This window comes from Hippocampus zosterae, chromosome 2 (assembly GCF_025434085.1).
Source record: "Hippocampus zosterae strain Florida chromosome 2, ASM2543408v3, whole genome shotgun sequence".
Classification (NCBI taxonomy): domain Eukaryota; kingdom Metazoa; phylum Chordata; class Actinopteri; order Syngnathiformes; family Syngnathidae; genus Hippocampus; species Hippocampus zosterae.
In genome coordinates, this window is record NC_067452.1 from 15029209 (window position 1) to 15050633 (window position 21425).

The window sequence follows — 21425 nt, forward strand, 5'->3', positions numbered from 1 at the left end:
CACATGAAATTATAACGATCGTTAAGTATTGTTATAAAACACAATACAGTAGGCAGAATACCACACCAAGAAACAGTTATATGCTCACCTGAAAAACAGGTTAAAGTGTTGAGAAAGCAGTTCGCCAGATCTCAATGGCTGTATTTATTCAGACACTTCACAAAATGCACACTTACTAAAAATGAAATGTACAATAACCAAAAATGCCCGATTGTTTGCTTTGTCCCATTATATCATTGTACAATTTGTCCAATCCTGTTTTATTCTTGTCTATCAAGACATTTCCATGTTCTTTGTTTATGGAAAACAAAATCTTTTTACATAATGCAGTACAACTATAGTTAAGCATTGTTATAAAACACAGTATGCAGTATATTCTGTCTTTCTACTGTATATCTTGGCAGTTTCCGGCTGTGGCCTGCTATCTTATAACCTAAAACAGGTATTTTTGGCATGTGTGAAAACTTGAGTGCCTTTTGATTGGCTGTAAACTCCAATGCTGCTACATCTTACAAACAAGTCAATTTTTGAATGTGTGAAACCCCGCAAAACTAGACGCATCGGCCCATCGTGAAAACACCGTGTCATTGGTGAACCCCCCACATTTCGCAAGACTTCATTCGTGTTCGGTCACATCCCTTCATTGATTAGCAACGCTATTGATCCACTCTTGCATTGTTGTACTTCTGAAGGTACGGCGCGGTCTTGAGGACATGGTCTTAAAACGTGTGGTAAATTGAAGCAAATCTTGCTGTCTGTGTAGGCTGAAATTGTCTCTCACTTACAAATGGGAGTCTCCCAGACAATGCTCAGCCAAGACTATAAATTGGCAGTAAACGATTTTGACAATCATCCGTAATGGCAACAAAATCATAGCAGGGTTCGAGGCCAATAGATTGAAAGATGATCGTAAACGGCTTCAGGGCGCGGCACATCCTAAATTGATGACAGTTGGCTTCATCGGCGCCACTGTCTATAGTGGATAACATTTTGCTGACTGAATGTTTTCAGAGATAAATTTGGAACGCTACAGTTGTTTGCTACATGTCGAAAAAAAATCTTTTCTTAATACTGAATACACGTACTGTATTTGTAATGGACATGTTTATAATGTATTACATGTACATGTTTTTACATCTATAAATGATCATACTGTATTTTACATCGTAGTTGACGGCCATATTATTGAAACACTTAAAATGAACTTCGTTATGTCCCTCTAGGTATGTTGTAATGAGGTTCCGCTGTATTAGTGACGTACTTCACCATCTGTGAATGCTTTTTGAATTAAATATTCTCAGTTTGGTCTTTTTTTTTCTTGTTAGCACCACACAAAAAGCGAAGTTGGTCCTCAGTGCTTTGCCATTTTTAACAGCAATGAAGATTATCGAACAGAAGTCCCCTTTTAGACCCAGATTTCAGCTATCTCACGAGTAGTTAATAAACAAAAAATATGTTTATTTTTGGGAGCTATTCAAAGCCAACACCCCCCACGCTCCACCCCCCAGAAAGCAACATGACTTGACGGTGACGTTACACCGATTGCCCTGTGAGTAGATGTTGTGGAATTGTTGCAGTTACCTTCTGTAAACTCCGGATAATCTGAGTTTTTATGCTGGGGAACAAAGACACGAAAATAGTGATGCAATGTTGGGACATGACATTTAAACACCCACTCTGGTTTTGAACACTGTTGCACAATATGCATGTGCTCTTTCTTCAGAAAACAGCATTGACATGTTCGCCTGTAAGAGGGAAAACAAAAGAAATGGAATCTTGCTTCCTCCCACACATGGGCTCTTTATGGATGCTATTTGTGCTTTACAACAATACTGAACACTGCTGAGAGAGATTAGCGGGTGTGTGTGTGTGTGTGTATGTGTGTGTGTGTGTGTGTGTGTGTGTGTGTGTGTGTGTGTGTGTGTGTGTATGTGTGTGTTTGTGTGTATGCATGTCTTTCTTCAGCCAAACACTATAGCAACACTGGTGGAGATTAGATAGCAAATCCTTGCTTCTGGCTTGTACTGTAGTTCATTTCCAGCTAGTTAAAGCAAGAAATTAAATTGAAAAGTCTTCAGCGTTTCACTTTCAATCAAAGTCAATAAATGTTCAATGTAAACATGGACCAAAACAAACAAGCAAACAAAAACAACCTCACCATTATTTTACATGTCATGAAAAAAAGACTGAAAATTGGGCATAATTTGAATAAATATTCTTTCAATTAGGTGAGAGTCCATGTCTGTTGTTAAGCGTATACTGGCATGCAGAGGGAATTCCATCCCTGGAACAAAATTTGCCAGACAGACGCCCATTTTTGAGACGTAAGTGGGAGGACGAGAAGTATTTTAAAAAGGACGGACTAACCAAGGAAGAACTGTGTTTTTGTCCGTCCCTTTAATCTCTAACCGGGTAAACAGCACAACATTTTTCATCCCAACATTATTTTTATAGCAGGACTGCCTCCTCGTGTCAGTCAGAGAAGATAATAAAGTACCTACGTACACCCATTTCGTGAATGAGCAATCCAGCCGGTTAAGAAAGCCGGCTGTGTTGTATGTCTCTCCGTGTTCGCCCAAGATGCTTATGGCAATTGAGGCAAGTTATTCTCTTTATCATAGTTGCTATTTTGGTGTTGTGAAATACTCATGGCATTATGATGATGATGTCTTTGATAGGTCACTTGCAAACATGCTAAAATGCTCTGACCAATCATATGAATTTAAGGATTGTAGTAGTTTTGATCTTGGCTATTTGCCACCTTTCCCCTTACATAATTTTATCCTCCCAAAAGGTGTACACCTAACAAATGCCTGGACAGACTGCAAAGAACGTTATATGTTGCCCCAAAAAGGAAATGCTTTGTTTTCATTTCAAAGCTGTCAATGATTGACAGAAAATCAATCAATCAAAACACATGTCATTAAAACCGCACTCTAGCTCATATTATGGATATAACAGACAAAATACGGAATAACGTAATGTTCATCATTCATCCTGAGCACACCAAAAAATATGTTATGGTCAACTTTTAGATGGTAGTTTTCATAATAGTTTATAATGAACCTCGGCACAATTAAAAGAGATTGGGCATGTAGACATTGATTTTGAGCATGTAAACGTAGAATGGAAATATCAAGAAATTATCTCTGGTCAATGGTCAGGGTGTCTAATCATGATGACCTACCTAGCGTAAACTGTGTCAGTTAATCATTATTGCTTTTCTTTGTTTCTGCCTCATTAGTCACTTGAATTGTTCATTTTAAAATGTGTTCACTTAACTTTTGTAATGTTTGAAGTTTGCACTTAGTCTCAGCCCTTACTTGTTTCCATACACAGGTTTCTCTTTTCCTGAGCATAAAGCAAGGCAAAGGGAGCACAGAGGGAGAAATGGCAAACAGCAAGATGAGGCAGAGCAGAATGGAAGATGGAGGTCAAATGCAGGACAGTGTGTATCCGGGGAATATTTAGGGCCGGGGAGGGAGAGCGGTGGCACGGATCAATATGACGGTAATATAGAGGACATGTGGCTCCACCCAAGTCAACAGATTTTGAGAGCACAGGAGAAAAACATATTCAGGAGCCGATGCAATAAAGGCAGGGATTCTTCGAGAGTCTACATTCAGAAACAATAGGTGACTTTCCTCAGTTGGTTAGAATACTTTACTCATCCCTGAGACATTTGGCTTGTTTGTGAAAGCCTCTGTGATTCAATGAGTTTTTTTGTCAATTTTTTCCATTTAAAGCAAGTCAAATTGGGGTTTGCTTTGAACCCATGCCCCACGGTTTGCACAAAGCAAATAGCATGATTACACACCTGCTGACATGAGTTAAACCTGAGAGACGTCCAGTTATTCATTTGAAATGTGTGATAGAGCATCTGTTTTGCCTGCCTCATGGCAAACAATGGCTTGTTTTCTAATGAGGATTTGCAGATGCGTATCACATTCAGAACTCCCACTTTTTTGTGTGGACATTTGTCTGTTTGTGTGTGTGTGTGTGTGTGTGTGTGTGTGTGTGTGTGTCCGTCCCTCATTCAGCTCGGGTCCTCTACCAGAGGCCAGGAAGCTTGAGGGTTCTGCGCAGTATCCTTGCTGTTGCCAGCACTGCACATTTCTGGACTGAGATGTCCGATGTTGTTCCCGGGATCTGTTGCAACCACTCATCTAGTTTGGGGGTCACTGCCCCGAGTGCTCCGACCACCACAGGCACGACTGTCACCTTTACCTTCCACGCTCTCTCCAGCTCCTCTCTGAGCCCTTGGTATTTCTCGAGTTTCTCTTGTTCCTTCTTCCTGATGTTTCCATGACTTGGGACCGCTACATCCACTACAATGGCTTTCCTCTGCCCTTTATCTATGATCACGATATCTGGTTGGTTCGCCATTACCATCTTGTCAGTCTGGATCTGGAAGTCCCACAGGATCTTCGCTCTGTCATTCTCCACCACCTTCAGAGGTGTTTCCCATTTTGACCTTGGGGTTTCCAGTCCATACTCCGCACAGATGTTTCGGTAGACTATGCCAGCCACCTGGTTATGGCGTTCCATGTAGGCTTTCCCTGCCAGCATCTTACACCCTGCAGTTATGTGTTGGATTGTCTCAGGTGCCTCTTTGCACAACCTACACCTTGGGTCTTGTCTGGTGTGGTATATCTGGGCCTCAATGGCTCTGGTGCTCAGGGCCTGCTCCTGAGCAGCCAGGATGAGTGCCTCCTTGCTGTCCTTCCGGCCAGCCTTCTCTAGCCACTGATAGGACTTGAGATCAGCCACTTCGGTTATGGTCCGGTGGTACTTCCCGTGTAGGGGCTTGCCCTCCCATGATGGTCCCTCTTCCAGCGCCTCATCCTCTGTTCCCAATTGCCTGAGACATTCTCTGAGTATGTCATCCGTTGGAGCCTTCTCCTTGATGTATTCATGGAGCTTGGATGTTTCATCCTGGACAGTGGCTCTCACACTCACTAGTCCCCGGCCTCCTTCCTTTCGGCTTGCGTACAGTCTCAGGGTGCTGAATTTGGGATGGAACCCTCCATGCATGGTTAGGAGCTTTCAGGTCCGAACGTCCGTGGTCTGAATCTCTTCCTTTGGCCACCTTATTACAGTGCACTCCGCTTAATAGCACACCGGTTAATAGAGTAATCCGCTTAATAGAGCAAAAGGCTCCGGAACGGATTTGCCTAATGCAATTTCCTATAAAGATACTCCGCTTAGTAGAACAGATCTCCGCTTAATAGAACAGGCCGTAAGTATGAAAAGCAATGAAAATTGTAAACTAGTGGTTTTCGAAGTGTAGCTATCGCGATACTGTACCACTATCGCGATACTGTACCACTATCGCGAGAAAACGCGGTAGTTCTAGCCGTACAGTAGCAGGTAGCAGGTGGCACGCGTCACACCACACACACGTACGTCACAATGGCTTCAAGTTCACTCAAGAGACGAGGGCTATCATCTGCCGATAAAAAGGACATAATCAGGCGATACGATGCATTGCCGGATTCTCAGAAGTTATCGCAAGAGGATGCTGCCTCTCATCGCGACGTATCCCGGAGTAGCTTGAATCGGATACTCAAAAACAGGAAAGACATTTTGGAACTTGAGGATTCTGATCGCAAGCGACAGCGAAAGGGCAAAGCACCTGTTGTGGAAAAAGCTCTCGTAAAGTGGATTCACGCTGCCAGAGACAAGAATGCGCCTTTGTCTGGGAAGATCGTGAAAGCTAAATCTGAGGAGCTGGCATCAAAAATGAAGGTGGATGGATTCAGAGCCACTGAAGGTTGGTTCGATCGCTTTAAGAAGAGAGAAGGGATCGTGCACAAAAGACTGCATGGTGAAGGTCAAACCGCCGACAATCAGTCACGCGACCACTGGCTAGCACAAGTCTGGCCTGATTTGATGAAACAATATAACTGCGATGAAATTTGGAATGCAGACGAGTCAGGACTGTATATTCGCGCAATGCCAGATGCCACACTCACTTTCAAAAATGATCAGAGAAAGGGTGCGAAAAAACCCAAGGAGAGGATAACCGTTCTGTTTGCCTGTTCAATGACAGGAAAGAAACGCAAGATGTTTGTCATCGGCAAAAGTCAGAATCCGCGGTGCTTTAAAGGTTTGAAGTCACTCCCTGTTTCGTATGAATCGAATAAATCTGCGTGGATGACCGGTGATCTATTCAGAAAGTGGCTGGCCGAATGGGACAAAGAATTACGTGGTCAGAATCAGCGAATTCTACTGCTGGTCGACAACTGCTCGGCGCACCCACAGAATGCTCAACTGACCAACATACGGCTTGCCTTCTTTCCTCCCAACACCACGGCCCTCATACAGCCGTGCGATCAGGGCGTGATCCGCGCAGTGAAGGCGCACTACCGCCGCTACATGTGCCAGCGCATAGTGCAACAGATGGATGAGAGTGACAGTTCAGCCACCGCTTGCGTACTGGCGAAGAAAATCAACCTACTTCATGCCATCGAACTTCTGGTTATGTCATGGGAGGACATCACAAATGTAGCAATACGTAACTGCTGGCGTAAAGGAGGTCTATGCGACACGGAAGTTGAGGTCGCGGATACAACTGACGATAACGCTGAGGAAGTGGGTGCCATATTATGTTCAGAGCAATTTGACGAATACATCGACATCGACAGAGATGTTCTGACGTGCGCGGAGGTAACGGACGAAGACATCATTGACGAAGTGATGGAAGGAACGAGTAGCCAAGACAGTGATCCTGAGCCAGAGGACGACGAGCCTGCTTCCATTGAGGAACCACCTTCAAATAAGGATATGCGGGTCGCCCTCGAGACCCTGAAACGAGGATTGTACGCCCGCGGTTTCCACGACTTCCCTCTTATCCAGCGCATTGAGAGGGAAGTCAACCGCAAAATTACGGACTCCTGTTTCCAAACAAAAGTAACGAAATTTTTCTCGTGATTTGAGATGTTTGAAGTTGATTAAAGTTGTTGTTTTGTTGTTTGATTAAAGATATCGACGTCCACAGTCGAGTCTCTTCTAACCTGTCAGCGGGGGTTTTTCTGCGTGCATAATTTGGTCGTCGACGTGTCTGAAGGTGTACCTAATAAAGTGTCTCCGGTTAATAGAAACCCCGCTTAGTAGAGCAGAAGCGCTTCGGCCCGATTGTGTTCTATTAAGCGGAGTGCACTGTATTCCTGCAGGGTATCTGACCACTGGCAGGGCATAGCTGTTTATTGCCCGGGTCTTATTCTTGCCATTGAGCTGGCTTCTTTGGACTTGCCTCACTCGCTGGAGGTATTTGGCCATAGCCGGTTTCCTTGTTGCCAGTTCGAGGTTGCCATTGGCTTGTGGTATACCGAGGTACTTATAGCTGTCCTCAATGTCTGCTATTGTTCCTTCAGGGAGTGAGACCCCTTCAGTGCGGACTACCTTTCCTCTCTTAGTCACCATCTGACTACATTTCTCAATCCCGAATGACATCCCGATGTCGCTGCTGTAGATCCTGGTCGTGAGGATCAGGGAGTCTATGTCCCTTTCGCTCTTAGCATACAGCTTTATGTTATCCATGTAGAGGAGGTGACTGATTGTAGCTCCATTTCTGAGGTGGTATCCATAGCCTGTCTTGGTGATTACTTGGCTTAGGGGGTTCAGTCCTATGCAGAACAGCAGTGGGGAGAGTGCATCACCTTGGTATATACCACATTTGATGGACACTTGGGTAAGTGGCTTGCCATTGGCTTCAAGTGTGGTTTTCCACATCCTTATCGAGTTCGCAATGAAGGCTCTTAGGGTCCTGTTCACCTTATACAACTCCAAGCATTCAGTGATCCATGTATGTGGCATCGAGTCATAGGCTTTCTTGTAATCAATCCAAGCTGTGCACAGGTTGGTACGTCGGGACCTGCAGTCTTGTGCGACTGTTCTGTCAACCAGGAGCTGATGTTTGGCTCCTCTGGTATCTCTACCAATGCCCTTCTGTGCTTCGCTCATGTATTGCTCAGCCGTAATGATGCCTGACATGACCTTCCATGTTGTGGAGAGACAGGTTATTGGCCGATAGTTGGATGGGGCTGCACCCTTCGAGGGATCCTTCATGATCAGGATCGTTCGCCCTTCGGTTAGCCATTCTGGGTGAGTCCCATCCCTCAGCAGCTGGTTCATTTGTACTGCTAGGCGCTCATGGAGTGCTGTGATTTTCTTTAGCCAGTAGGTGTGGACCATGTCTGGGCCTGGTGCTGTCCAGTTCTTCATATCTGAGACTATTTCCTGTATGTCTGCCACTGTTATGGTAACTGGGTTCTGTTCAGGGAGGTTGCTGTGCTCCTCTCTCAGGGTCACCAGCCATTGTGCACTGCTGTTATGTGCAACCTCCTCCTCCCATATGCCTTTCCAGTACCTTTCAGTTTCCAGTCTTGGTGGGTCAGCTCTGTTGTTAGGACCCTGCCACTGACCGTACACTTTCGCAGGTTGTGTTGCGAACAGCCTGTTTATTCGTCTGGCCTCATTCTCTTTCGTGTACCGCTTAAGGGGACTGAACAAGGCTTGGAGCCTTTGTTTGGCTTCCATGGTTGCTCTCATAGCCCAGAGTCTCCAGGATCACTGATGCTGAAGCGTATATCAGCTCATTGGTTTCTGTGATCATTAAGGTAGGGATCGCCCTCAGTGCTGCATTCACACTTTCTATGAGACTTTCAGATGGTACTTCACATAGCCGTTGTAATCTGTTTCTAGGTTGCCCAGCTTTCATTCTCGCCATGAACTTAGCTTTCAGGTCAATTGCTGCCTCGCTCAGCATTTCATTCATTGGGGCTGGCCACCCAATCTCATCATCTGCATTCATTGGGGCTTGCCTCCCAATTTCTTGTATGACCTCCTCCTCTGATCTGGCAGCCTGGGGCCCTTCACCATGGAACCTGCGTTGTACCTCATCAATCTCAAGTTGTGACAGCAGTTGCCGTTTGTGGATGTTGGAACACTGAGCTACTAGTTGTTTCGTGGTCAACCGTGACTGTGGGTTTCGAAGTAACCATTTAGCCCACATTCTCTGCATGTAACCCCTCTGACTAGGGTTGCTTGAGTAGTAGCATTCCAACAGAGCCATGTTATCGCATCTCGCCCATCTGCGCTTTGTTCCAGTAGCCCATTTTTCATCAAGGTGCTCTGGTTCCCCAGCACCTGACGCAGACCTTGTTTGGCCGGGCGACGTCTGAGCCGGCATGTCATTCGTTTTATTGTCTCTCATCATTGTATGAGGTAGGCGTTAGCGTGAAGGATCTTGCCCAAGGACCCACACTGGATGGTGTTATGTGCTCATTTTTTGCCCCAAGTGGGATTCGAACCACCGTCTCCCGTATGCCAAACCGATGCCTTACCAACTGAGCTATCCAGCAGCTATAAAAAAAAAAAATCCTCATCTCACCCCTCGGGTGGTGTCCGTCCCTCATTCAGCTCGGGTCCTCTACCAGAGGCCAGGAAGCTTGAGGGTTCTGCGCAGTATCCTTGCTGTTCCCAGCACTGCACATTTCTGGACTGAGATGTCCGATGTTGTTCCAGGGATCTGTTGCAACCACTCATCTAGTTTGGGGGTCACTGCCCGGAGTGCTCCAACAACCACAGGCACAACTGTCACCTTTACCTTCCAGGCTCTCTCCAGCTCCTCTCTGAGCCCTTGGTATTTCTCCAGTTTCTCATGTTCCTTCTTCCCTATGTTTCCATCACTTGGGACCGCTACATCCACTACAACGGCTTTTCTCTGCCCTTTATCTATGATCACGATATCTGGTTGGTTCGCCATTACCATCTTGTCAGTCTGGATCTGGAAGTCCCACAGGATCTTCGCTCTGTCATTCTCCACCACCTTCGTAGGTGTTTCCCATTTTGACCTTGGGGTTTCCAGTCCATACTCCGCACAGATGTTTCGGTAGACTATGCCAGCCACCTGGTTATGGCGTTCCATGTAGGCTTTCCCTGCCAGCATCTTACACCCTGCAGTTATGTGTTGGATCGTCTCAGGTGCCTCTTTGCACAACCTACACCTTGGGTCTTGTCTGGTGTGGTATATCTGGGCCTCGATGGCTCTGGTGCTCAAGGCCTGTTCCTGAGCAGCCAGGATGAGTGCCTCTGTGCTGTCCTTCAGGCCAGCCCTCTCTAGCCACTGATAGGACTTCTTGAGATCAGCCACTTCAGTTATGGTCCGGTGGTACATCCCGTGTAGGGGCTTGTCCTCCCATGATGGTCCCTCTTCCAGCGCCTCATCTTCTGTTCCCCATTGTCTGAGACATTCTCTGAGTACGTCATCCGTTGGAGCCTTCTCCTTGATGTATTCATGGAGCTTGGATGTTTCATCCTGGACAGTGGCTCTCACACTCACTAGTCCCCGGCCTCCTTCCTTTCGGCTTGCGTACAGTCTCAGGGTGCTGGATTTGGGATGGAACCCTCCATGCATGGTTAGGAGCTTTCGGGTCTTAACGTCCGTGGTCTGAATCTCTTCCTTTGGCCACCTTATTATTCCTGCAGGGTATCTGATCACTGGCAGGGCATAGCTGTTTATTGCCCGGGTCTTATTCTTGCCATTGAGCTGGCTTCTTAGGACTTGCCTCAATCGCTGGAGGTATTTGGCCGTAGCTGCTTTCCTTGTTGCCAGTTCGAGGTTGCCATTGGCTTGTGGTATACCAAGGTACTTGTAGCTGTCCTCAATGTCTGCTATTGTTCCTTCTGGGAGTGAGACCCATTCAGTGCGGACTACCTTTCCTCTCTGAGTCACCATCCGACTACATTTCTCAAGCCCGAATGACATCCCGATGTCGCTGCTGTAGATCCTGGTTGTGTGGATCAGGGAATCTATGTCCCTTTCGCTCTTAGCATACAGCTTTATGTCATCCATGTAGAGGAGATGACTGATTGTAGCTCCATTTCTGAGGCGGTATCCATAGCCTGTCTTGGTGATTACTTGGCTTAGGGGGTTCAGTCCTATGCAGAACAGCAGTGGGGAGAGTGCATCACCTTGGTATATGCCAGATTTGATGGACACTTGGGTAAGTGGCTTGCCATTGGCTTCAAGTGTGGTTTTCCACATCCTCATCGAGTTCGCAACGAAGGCTCTTAGGGTCCTGTTCACCTTATACAACTCCAAGCATTCAGTGATCCATGTATGTGGCATCGAGTCATAGGCTTTCTTGTAATCAATCCAAGCTGTGCACAGGTTGGTACGTAATAATAATAAACGTAATAAATATATATATATATATATATTTTTTTTTAATATATATATTTCATTTTTCATGTTTTTAATATGTTTGAAAAAAATATGTGATGAACCTTGAACCTGCGATAAACGAACCGCGAAGTAGCAAGGGATCACTATATGTATTCTTGTTGACTTGTTGCTGTTGTTGCTGTATCACCGCAAGCGCCTGAGGATAGCCCGCAGAAGCGTCAGCGATGCCCGTGGGAGATGCGCGAGTTCATCGAGAGGATGCTGGACTTTGGTTGGAATCCTCTATGATGTAAGACGTTTTCTTGACTTGATATCAGTTGCATATCTTCCTGTGTCCAGTGTTATGCCAGCAGGGTATCTGATTATTGGTAGAGTGTAGGTGTTAATGGCCTGGACCTTATTCTTGCCGGTCAGCTAACTATTCAGGATCCGCTTGACCTTCTTTCAGGATTTGGCCATGGCTGCCTTTTGAGCTGTCTCCTCATGGTTCAACTTTCCTTCTGGTTGACGCAACTTGTGGCAAATGACAATACCCAAAGTACATGAAACATCCAAATTGTCTGTTATTTGTTTGTTCCATTTTTGATATGGGCATAAAGTCATAATTCGGAAAACAAGTCGTTTTTGAATGGGGGTTTTTTCAGGGGGGTTCTGGAAATTGATGAACTAATGCAGGGGTGTCAAACTCATTTGACATTGTGGGCCGCATATAGCCTTGGCAGATGTCAAGTGGGCCGGACCATTAAAATTACACCATAATCTGTCAAAAAATATCCAAAATATCTTTCCTTCCTTTCCTTTGTTTTGGTTTTGTGAAGCGCAAACACATTTGGAAAATGTTGACATTTCCTGAACATATATTTTATAAAACATTTCACGAAACACCTTGGATTTCCTTTGACAAATGTGCAATTTACTTTGATCATTTATGTGGTGCAACTGATTCCACTGATTGAACAAACCTTTTTGTTTTAGTAATTGCTATTGAAAAATATAGTCATGCATTTTAAGATGAAAACAAGAAAGCAATTTTGCTAAAGAAAGGAGTTTTTAAACCATTTACACATGTGCAAATAAAATCTAAACATAATCCCTGCCTGCACTTTACAAATTAAAGAGAAAACAGTTTTCCCCCTAGTGATAATCCTTGAATTGCATTTTATTAAAATTATTCATTCCGTGTCTTTAATGCATTTAAAGTGTCCTGCGGGCCTGGTCAATCCTCCTCGGGGGTCGTTTCCGGCCCGTGGGTCGTATGTTTCACACCACTGAAGTAATGATATACGGATTCTAAGTTAGCACCTCCCGTTCTAAAGGGGAAAAGTAACTCGACCTTATTCTCTCAGTTGCCATGGCTTTTCATTTTATTGTCGAGGTTGTGCACACGCTGAAAGTGAACACATTCAGAGCTGATTTAACCGATTTCAGATTAGCTGTTTGCAAACTGGAAGCTCCGAGTTCACAGGTTTAGACTCAGTTTGTTGAACCTCCTTTCTTGAAAACCCCTCACGTCCACTCTTCAAGTGCACTTTGTTTATTTATTTTTTTTTTTTATGATGCCGATCACACTGTACTCAACCGCAAATTATCCAAATGAAAACAGCATTGGATTGACTGATAGATTGCCATCTTCATTTCCCTCTGAAGGAGTTCATCCTTCATCTCCGAGCCACAGACCAATGTGAGTTGTGGATGGAAGCAATCGAATTAGCCCCACCCACAACGGCTCGCAGCGACTGATGGGCGGTTGGATTCCATTACACAAACTCTATCTAACCCGGACTGTGGCTTATCTAAACCTCATATCCCTGACAAGACTCCATACATCACCCACAGGCTAATCGGCAAAGGCCGTGCCCGCAAATTTACCACATGACCTAGAGATCTGCCTCACAGTGGCACCAAGTCTTTGCCCTTTTTGTAATGACTACAGTCATACTGAGAGGGTATTGGACTGTGTTGCCACTCATGTTGATGACATATATAATCAGCATAATTGTATGGTTCAACAATCCACCATTGTAACTCTCCAATGCCTATTAAGTAAATTACAATTCATTCCGATGATTGTGGTATAAATGCGGGCATGGGTGTTTGTTCTTCCAGAAGTGAAGCATCACTGGTGACTCGAATGTGACTCCGGCTGATAGCAAAGCAACAACATGTCGACTCCTGCATTCTGAGCAATATCTACATAGGTACTGTATTTCCTTTCCTGTATTTGCAGCCTCTCAGAGAATCAACCCGCAGGCAGCTGCATGTCGGCGCCATGAAAGTAATTGCTTCATTTTCTATCATCACATTCAAATGACATATTATGAGGAAACAACCTTATCAGTCATTTTGCTCAGCCCTGGGGGTATAAATTTCACCTTCTACAATTTATTTTTGTTTTTTTGTACTAGCTGGTTTTGTATGGCAGGTTTTCCATGCCAAAAGACTCTTGTTTTCAAGGAGTGCTGAAACTCATACGGTAAGAACCAAGGTTTTGTAGTTATTTTGTTACATTTTTTTGTCTTACTTTTGGTTTTGTAATTCAGTCAGTATGAATTAGTTGTTAAAGCGGGTTTGCTTGTTTTCTTTTTCAGAATTGTGGGGGGTTCTTGGGGGGGCGGTTACGGTCTATTTGTGAGCAGTGATTCCAATGAATTTGGATCACTGTGTAAAATATAAATCAAAACAGAATACAAAGATTTGTAAATGATTATTAACCTATATTGATTTGAATATAAATACAAGATATCTATGTTCAAAGTGATTAACCTTTTTTTTCAAATATTTATTCATTTGAATTTTGAATTCCCCAAAAGCTGGGACAGCGGAAACAAAGACTGAGAAAGAATGCTCATCAAACACCTGTTTGGAACATTTGACAGGTGAACGGGTAAATTGTAAACAGGTGAGTGTCATGGGTGGGAATTCAAGGAGCGTCCCCGAAAGGCTCATTAGAGACAGACTAGCTAGGAAGTAATTGTATGACCGTTTAAGTATTCTAAGCTTCTTGTGATTTCAGACTCCAACCTGGGTCCCATCTCAGGGGTCCTCAATTGCAATACTAAGAGGTCGGCCAGGTGAAGGAAATCTGTAACATAATGTTTGACTGTCAAACTGGTAAAGTAACTTTGTCAAATAAGTGCAATTCATCCTTAATTGATTTTCATCTCACTGAAAGGACTTTCTTTTAAAATGAAGTTTTAACCCAGCCTTGATAAGACTGTTATTTTATTGTTAGTTTCTGTAATGTGATATTCGTTTGTGATACTGCTGTTTCCGAGGGAAAATTAACGCACCGCAGCGCTTGGAGCGAGGACCCGTTAGCGAGAGAGACAGAACATTCTCGCACTTTCCCAGGCGGGTCGAAACGAAGAACGATAAAAGAAAACTTGTCCTTGATCCTCTACCTGTACAATATAGTAAAGTTAAATCCTGTGGCAATCTTTTTTTTTCTTTCCAAGTGAAAAGAAGGGTTTAGAAGAGATAACGTTCCTGGTGAGTGTTTTTCTGTTGAATATGTCCGATTAGCATTTCTAGTAGTGATGGGTCCATGAGGCCTCATGAGGCGTGTCGACACACTGACACACTGTGTTGATACTGTGCTGATACTGTGTCACTGACCACTGCCACCTGCTGGACCTTCAAGATCCCTGCAGCCAACCCACTTAACAGACTGAACTGACTGATAAATTGTTTTGTATATTGAACATATAAAATATACAATTCGGTAATAAATTGGCAAAAGGTGAAGGTAAGATATAAAAAAAGGAAAAGAAAATAGTCATCATCACAAATATGTGTTCAAAGGAGTAGAAAGAAGCAAAAAACCTACCCCGAGTCCTACCCCATCTTTTATATGAATTGATCATTTTTCTAAATAGGAAAGAAAGTCTAAATATCAACAAATGCTTTTACCCTTATGTATGCTGTACTAATACATTTTTATAACATTAGGTTTGTATATACAGTACATACTCTTTAGAGCACATGTATATGTCGATTTTCTCATATTCATAATGGATGCTACATTTCATTAATATATTGAATAATCTCATCAATGTATTTCTGATGTATTGCTATATTTCATGAGTGTATCGAACTTATCAGCTTAATTCTGATTTGTGTAGTTGTCTTGTACTACTCTCGAATTCATTTTTAATCTCAGCAAGAGAGTTTCTCATTTTACTGGTCCGTTTCAGAATCATTCCACAGATTTACACCTATTACAGATACACTCCTTTGTGTGATGTTCGTTCGTGTTTTGGATTTTTTTGTATAGATTAGTACCCCATAAATTATGACAACTTTCTCGAATTTTAAAAAGCTTCTGGATCTTTTGGCAAAGGTTATTATTGTGTGCTTTGTACATTAATTGGGCAATTTTGAAGTCAATCAGGTCATGAGATTTCATTGTTTAATTTGATAAACAGTGGATTTGTGGGTTCCGTCTATTTGGAGCCAGTGATTGTTCCGATTGCTTTGTATTGTAGTTTTAAAACAGTGTTTTACTGGCATTTCCCCATATTTCCACACAACAGGTCAAATAAAAATAAAAGTATAAGGTGTACAAGGATCTCTTATTCAGCACATCCTTAGTTTTTGGGAAGATCCCTATGGTTTGGGATATTTTTCTTTTATTATCTATTATGTAGCTGCCAGCACGGTTTTCCATCTACAACTGTTCCAAGACATTTTCATAAGGTCATTCATCGATTTGATGATGGAGTGTATACAATATCATTCACATCCATGCATTCATTTTGCAACATTCAATGTGTTCAAATAATGTGAAGATCATTTGAAAGAGGATGCTTGTGGGCTTTTATTTCACAAATTTTTATTGAGAAAAATAAGATGCTCCAATGTTTTAAACTTCAGCCTGTTGCGTCTTTTACAAGCGATTTCTCCTGCTGTGGAGAACACACGCTCACAAGGGACGGATGAGGCTGGCGTACAAAGGAACTCCTTTGCGAGGTGGGAGAGGTTTGGGAAAGAAGTGTGTTGGTCCTTCCAGTACAGCTGCTTCCTGGAACCTTGATTGTCAAACATGGAGTGGAGAGTCAACGAATAATAATTAGTGATTGTCAATTAAATCATCAACATAGCAACCGTGAAAAGATGAGTGAACGTTTGTATACCTGGCGTAATACTGGGTGTATCGCGAACTTCATTCTCATGCTTGGCCCGATAATGCCTCAGCATGGTGGAGGTGCTTCTGTTGGTGTATGACAATTCGACTTGGCAAATTCGACATTTAATGAAATGTGAATAAGAAGTAACTAAGAGTTACTTTGAAATGTATTCGGATTAGAATGGTACAACATATGTCAATAATCTGAGAGGCACTCGGCGAGTGCCTCTCACCGAGAGGCTCTCGGCGACAGAAGGCGATTTGAATAAATAAATAAATAATACCTTATTCTCCAGGACATCAAAATGGTCCCACACGGCGGATGATTTGCGTCTCTGCTCCATAATCGGCAAGGAAGGCAAGGCACGAACACGAAGTCTGCACTGACATGAACTTCGACAAGCGAGCGTGAGTGGGGTCTGGCTTGTTTCGGCAGGTGGCATTGTGTCGCCAAACCCACTTCCTTATAAACACTGTGCGGCGGGCTTTTGCTGCGTCAACACCCTCTGCACTGAGTCGACGCCCCCTGGACTAAGTGGCGCAGCCTGTACTGTGCCAAGCAGTCGATGCGGTCTAAACTGCACCGGTGCAGTTCACGTGTCAATTAGCAGCCTGGACTGTGTCAACGCAGCCGATGTGTCAATTAGCAGCCTGGACTGTGTCAACGCAGCCGGTGTGTCAATTAGAAGCCTGGACTGTGTCAATGCAGTTCACGTGTCAATCACGTGACGTAATGAAGCAGCACATGCATCGACACGTGGTTTGCTCTGTGAGCCCGGCGCATGTGTCAATGCATCGGTGTCACTGGACCCATCACTAATTTCTAGCATTCGATTATAACATAAAAAAACAGTCAGGAATGAAGTTGGTGAAAATGGAGATTGATGTTCTGTTGATATAAGATATAACTGTGCCGTTATAAAATAAAGAAAAAGGGATAAATCATTGTACCGACACGTGTGCTCCATAGGAAGTATTAGCATTGAGCTAAGCTAACGTGCTCACGGCGAATAGCGCTGTGGCCTTCGTTCGAGCCAATTTTTGAAAATCGTTATTTTCCATAGCCGATTATTGCCATGTTTAGTGAATGCCTTGCGCATTTTGTGCAGGCTGTTTTTTTTTTGGACTCATAGACCATCAAAAGGTTGGACTACTAGTCTGGAGATTGGATGCCACGTGGGACGCTGGTGAAGGACATCTTGGACTTCAAAGCCACCCGTCCCCTGGAGGGTGGTAGGACAGTTGAAAGGATTCCCCCCCTTTTTTTTTTGTTAAATCTGAGATCTTAGTCATTTTTTATGGGTCAGATCGAATACAAAAACAACAACTGACAACAATTTAGCTCACTGTATGTTTTTTTTCCTTGTTATTCTTTATGCAGTCTGTTGCAGTTTCCCATCTACTCCTATTGTAAATATTCACTCAATATATTTTTTATAAAAACCTCACTCAGTGTGTCTTCTTCCTGTTGGATGTTTCTCCTTGCTTCTAACTAGAGTCTGCTGCTGGCCAATCTCACTGTGACCTTAAGTAGTGCACCCTAACTCAAATAGATTTATAAATTGACTGACAACTTAATAGAAGGGTGCCACTGGTAGCTGCACCTAGGGTGGCTACAAAGTGTTTTTGAAGAAAATGGAAAAATACCACAAAATTTTAGATTTGTTTGATTCACTTCTGATTAAATTCATGAGCAAATAACTGTCCGATTGGAACACTTTGATTTGAAAAGCTATGCTGCGCTTTTGGCTTTCAATGGCATGACATTGTTTACATTGGACCTTGCTTGAACTTCTCTCCTCACCACTCGCTCCACCCGCAAAGTTGTGCTTGATTGGCTGTGGCAAAATGCACAAAAGTTATCTGAGAAATGTTTCAAGAAAACGATACAGTTTGAAGACGACTCAACTCACATTTATTCACGCAGCAGTTTGCGCACAATGGCAGCTGTGGCAAAGTTCTGTTCGTAAAACACAAAAGCCACTCATTCAATTCAATTATATTTATAGAGCACTTTCGAACAGCCATCGCTGCATACAAAGTGCTGTATATGGAGCAATTTAACATATACAATAAACAGTAAAACAAATCCGTAACAAAGACGGTAGAAAGCACCGAACAGTAAAACCAAGAACAAATCTAAGGCATGCTGAGTCAAATGCCAAAGAATACAAGTGAGTTTTGAGGAGGGATTTGAAGATGGGCAGCGAGGAGGCTTGCCGAATGTTCAGTGGGAGGTCATTCCAGAGAGAGGGACCAGCAACAGAAAAGGCTCGATCCCCTCTGAGCCTCAGTTTAGTTCTTGGTACTTCTAATAATGTCTGGTCAGCAGACCTTAGGCACGTGTGTAGGGGCGCATGAGCTCAGAGAGGTAAGGTGGCACGAGGTAATTTCGAGATTTGAAAACAAATAAGATCTTGAAAATAACTCTAAAATGTATGGGATGTATGGGGATCTAAAATGTTTTTGAATAATAATACATCAAGTCATTTTTTTCTCATTGAAATATCAAAATATAGCTCCTTTTACATTGGTATTGAGCATAGAGGAGGTCTCCATGAATATTTGGTCTTGTAGATGGCAGAGAGGAGCTGGACTGAAGCTCTAAAGGCCAGAATCGTAGATGCCGATGGCTCAAACACTGAACTTGCAATCCGGCGATCACAGCGTACACTATGAGTCTGACAGTGGCTACAAGCCGAGTTGAAAGTAAACACGCAAATGTAGTTTTCTAACAATTGAAAGTTCATCCCCGGGTAAGGCGCAATGGGCTCCAAGTTGGCTGGTGAAGCTCTTGGTGGTTGCAACTCCTTGAGGCCGCCGTAAAACTGGACGTTGCGTAACAGTTCGACTGATGTTGGTGACCGGTGAAGTTTTCTGGACCGCTCATTCAGTTCAGGGTCACTGCAGATGTCAGTGCCTATCCCAGTGGACTACGTCCCTAACTGAGCTCCTGTCAATAACAGGGTGATTTGAGGGCACTCTGAAAAAGAATTGATTCCATGACGGTTACACAAGAGCTAATATAAGTCGCTGGTGACATGGCAAAGATTCAAAACAAACACACAAAAAAAACACAGAGTGTTGTGTCCGGCCAATAACATTGAAATGTTTCTCTTCTGCTAATGACTGACATGTGGAAAGTTGACTTCCAAGTCTAACATCTGGGAGTAGTTTGACACCCATCTGTTTTTGTCCTCCCTTCTTCATTGATCATGCCTCTCATCCTGTCTGTTCGCATGTCGTGATTCCTCTCACTCACTCTCTGTGCCTGTCACTCGTCGGCCATCTCTTTCCTTTCTGTTCGCTCCTCTGGGCTCTGCTGAACTGGCCGAAACTGAGCAGATTGGGTGACATCCTAATGGCGCCGATGAGACAGAAACACACACGTATTTGGCATGCATGAGTGTGTGTTGAGGATTACAGGGAGGAGTTCATTGTGTGTGTCAGTCCCTGGATGGCCTTTAGCTCCCATCACAGCATGCTCCGATACCATGGTCTGATTGGTCTCAAACTCTCCTGACAGGAAATCCATTTGTGTGCGTGCATGTGTGTGTGTTTGTGTATGTGTCTGTCGGTGTGTGGGTGAACCATGCATCTGGATGACAGCTAAATTGAACGGCAGTGCCAAAAAGGCCACGGGATTAAAATGAGAGCGATGAGCACAGTGCTGCATGGAGACGCTGCAGCCATTAAGTCATAGAGAAGTGTGCATGAGCGTGCGTGTGGATGTGTACCTGAGTTCATCGGCTTTTTCAGTGGTGTGCTAAATAGCATTGCCGCCTCAAAACCATCCTATATCATCGTCTTCGCAAACAGATTCAATTTTAGTTATCATTGAGGAACACTACTACTAAAAAAATGGAGAAAAAAAAAGAAGGCAGTCCCTCCAATCATATTTGTCATGCCACCTACACTAATGCCCATGTTTGTCTCAGGTGTGTGTTTCGGTATGTTTGCTTCACATAGCGGGGAGGCCAGGAAGGCTGATTGATGGTTGACCGCAGGACTATTTTGGGGTCCACTTTCATTTGTGGGGACTTTGATAATTAATTTGCTGTGAACAGATGATTGTAGTAATTAATTTTCTACAGCTGGATGATTAAGGGTTGCACATGTCCCGTTGTGACACGCACTGTTTGGCCGATTAGTGCCTTGGCTGGAAACAGACCTCCACCCGTTTTCATAGTTGTAACCGAGTCCAACTTAAAGAAATCAATTTGGGCGGCCATACAAGCATTTTTTTCCATCGCGCTTGACCTTATTTGGGGAACGAGTGAGCTGCAGAGATCCAGAATACGCCCTCAACTAGTCACCAGCCAATGGAAGGCAACATGTGGTGCCATATGAGTGATCCAACTGCGAAGTTTTTCAAGATTTGAGCCATCGTTGGGCCGACTTTTGCTTCAGCTTGTGAGGGTTGTGTATGTTGGCAGTGAACTCAAGTCGCTTTAAAAAAATGCAGTAGTTTGGCAGGGTGTTCACAATTCTTCCAACAAGAGCCTTCAAGTCAGTCCCAGTTGAAAGTTACTCTGTCACGTTGTGTATTTAAAACAACTATATAACTATATATCATTGTGTTATCATTATAACAAACGCATGTAGACAGATAATAGAACAATACTTACACACATATATTCTTTATCTATGGTGAAAAATGACTGATGTTATTGCCGTACTGAGGAATAGAGAAAGTCACCATGTAAAGTATATTCCTGTGTTGTACTACCCACAGGTGGCCAAGGCATACACACCAGAAGGAGCAGCGCAATGTCAATTGAACTGAGGGGGAAAAAAAGTGCCCAAAACGGTTTCATTTCTTTTCATTCCATGTAATTACAGTATGTCAAGTGCTAATTATTTTATTAAAAAACACAAAAACCAAATATTTTTGTAGGATTTTTTTTTGGGGGGGGGTTGTTTGTGTGTGTTGGGGCTGCAATGGTTTAATGGCATTTCCATTCATCTCAATAGGGAATGATGGTTTGAATCAACTGTTTTGAGTTATCAGTGTGCTCACGTCACAAACTCGTTTCTCTGGCACCAATGTATTGACAAACAACCACTCACACTTACAAGGACAATTTAGAGTCTTCAATGAGCCTTACA

The 21425-nt window shown here is 43.5% G+C and overlaps 1 long non-coding RNA gene across 1 annotated transcript in view; it reads right to left on the bottom strand.

Moving 5' to 3' along the window:
* Positions 1–17287: 17287 nt before the first annotated feature.
* Positions 17288–21425, bottom strand: part of LOC127596106 (uncharacterized) — a 35180-nt gene continuing 31042 nt past the window's right edge. Inside the window, exons 2-3 of the long non-coding RNA XR_007961393.1 lie at positions 18230–18650; positions 17288–18154 (exon numbers count right to left, since the gene is read on the bottom strand). This is a non-coding gene — a long non-coding RNA (uncharacterized LOC127596106). The remainder of the gene's footprint in view (positions 18155–18229; positions 18651–21425) is intronic.